Source organism: Corvus brachyrhynchos, unplaced genomic scaffold, assembly GCF_000691975.1.
Source record: "Corvus brachyrhynchos isolate BGI_N302 unplaced genomic scaffold, ASM69197v1 scaffold101, whole genome shotgun sequence".
NCBI lineage: Eukaryota > Metazoa > Chordata > Aves > Passeriformes > Corvidae > Corvus > Corvus brachyrhynchos.
In genome coordinates, this window is record NW_008237239.1 from 16,417,980 (window position 1) to 16,420,605 (window position 2,626).

A 2,626-nucleotide genomic window follows, 5' to 3' on the forward strand; every position below is an offset into this window, starting at 1 on the left:
TTCTAAACAACAGAAGATTTAAAGACTGTAGATTTTTTCCCCCTGTGAATTGACATTATCCCGCTTAATTCCATCAAACTACCTTCAAAATTCAGTTTAGTTCCAAAGAAACTTATCTCTATGCATAGGCCTTCATATAATGCTTTCCTCATCCAATTTGGATTTCACTGTTTTCAGATCCATATTAGTCCTACTGTGCAATACAAAACATAGAAACATACAGAAGCAGATTAGATGTAGATATACGTAGATACAGAAAGGGAGGGAGAAAATGAGAATGTTTGCATGAGCTACAGCTTTTTCAGCCCCCAGACAGAACCATCGGTGAATAAGACTGCACTTGGAAGGGATAAGAACATGAAACAGCCCCCAGATGTTATTAGAGTGTTACTGTGGCTGCAAATGTTGATACATAATCTAAAGAGATTTCTTCAATCAGCTAGATCTAGAGAAAGGATATTTTTGTTCAGAAACTTTCTAGATAACTGAGATCCAGCTTTATACCTTGCTAAGCTAACTGTATTCCTACTCTCCTTGTTACAAGATACATCTGGTTTGCTCATTACTGTGCAAAGAGGAACTGTGTTATTGTACCAGACAGTAACCTGAGGCTATCTGCAATCATCATTTCCATTTTTCTCTTGCTTTAATGAATGCTTCTCCATTACTGCTTCTACTACAACAGAGCATGAGCTTTCCTCACTGCTGAATTATATCAGTTGTGATTCCATTAGGAAAGTGGCTTAAAACTTTCAGAAAAGCTGGGTGAATGTATTTCAGTAGAAATGATTTCTGATGGAAAATATGAGTTGTTGTTTAAAGGTTTTAAAATTTTTTTAAGGAAGTATGCAATATTAGCAATGTCTGTTAATGAGATATCTGAGAATGTATCCTTTTGAACATCACAGAATCATAGAATGGCCTGGGTTGGAAGGGATCTTAAAGATCATCTCATTCCAACCCCCCTGCCATGGGCAGGGGCACCTTCCACTAGACCAGGTTGCTCAGAGTTCCATCCAACCTGCCCTTAAACACTTCCAAGGAACATCATACGGAAAGTTTTCATTTAGACAAGAAACAATACTTTGATATTGTCTTGACTTTTAAATATTATTAGAATTAAAATTTTAATGCTAAAGCTATACAGTGTCTTTAGTGAATTATATATTATTACTTACAATACCTGAGCTAATAAAATATAATAAACTATAGTGTTTCAACATGGTTAATTTAAAATGTATTAACAAGAGAATTAATGCCACATGAAGCTGATGCTATCAAAATGAAACACTTCAGTGATTTTGAAGCAAACTTTTGTTCATGAGGAAACAGAAATATTTTAGGTTTTACTCCGATTCAAATGAAAACCAGTTTTGAAATACTGCATTTTCCACTGGAGATAGGAATCCTGTTTCTCTGACCAGTTCTTCTCATCAGATAAATTTGTCCTCTGAGAATCATTGTTACGGATGTTCACACCTATATACATCTACAGATACATGAAAGAGATACTGTGATTCACGGTATTACGAACAGCTACAGAAATTCTGAATACCACAGCTGTAATTCTGTTTTCCTGTTGATTTACCACACAGCTCTCTATAAACTTATTAACTGTTCTGTTTCTTTTCTCCCAAGTAGAGCTGGGATGATACATCATATTTTAACTCACTCTGTTGTGAAATTTAAAAAGCTACTTTACCCAGTGCCCTTTCAAGGAGTGAAATACTAAAGCCTGGAAAAGATAGCTATAACAATTTAATTAGATCTCCTGCAAAGCACTGAGATAAGTTGAACTAAAATACATGGGGTTTTAAAAATCAGTGTTAAAGACGTAAGAATTCACAGCTGTTATTAAGCTGTTGTGGTAAGTATATTTATTGTAAACAAGAGCTTATGTCTAGAGGAAACGACCCCTGCACTGGTGTTGGGGCCTTCCCCCTGCTATGTAGTCCTGGGAGAGGGGCCCTGAGGGAGGCACGGGGTTTCCCTAGTCCCTGGGCAGCCTCGTTCCCCATTGGTTGTTTTGTGTTCCCCTGTGCAGGCAAGGACCCTCGGGTCCCGTGATTGAGCAGTTCCTCAGCAGATCCTCAGCCACGTGGTTGGGAAAATAAACATCTCTCTGAAACATCTATCAAGAATCGGTCCATATATATTTCTTTTCCATGGGCCTCGTTGTCTGATACACGTGTTGCGGTATCCACGCTATAACAAATGGTAGAGAAATGCTGGCAAGACATCGATCCCTAAGGACAGAAAATTCATGAGTAAAAACCACTCTAGATCTCTCTCTTCTCGCCTTGGTTTGGATATTCTCTCTGGACTATGGAAGAATCATGGGAAATGTGGCTCTCTGAGTCACAGAAAGAAATGTATCTACAAGTTAAAGGAATCCTTGAACAACAAAACAAGAAAGTATTTGTTCTGGGAGATCTAGAACTTTTTTTAACTGGCCTTTCAAAAATTTCTTTTATATTTCTTGAGACTTATTTTTGATATTAATCCTCCTGGAATTACTGGAATTAATCACGGGTGTTTTTGGCATGAGATCTGGGATGAGATAAGGGATCAAACAAAACATGCACTAGTGATAGAACCTCTCCATGCATCCCTTGTAATCAGCAAG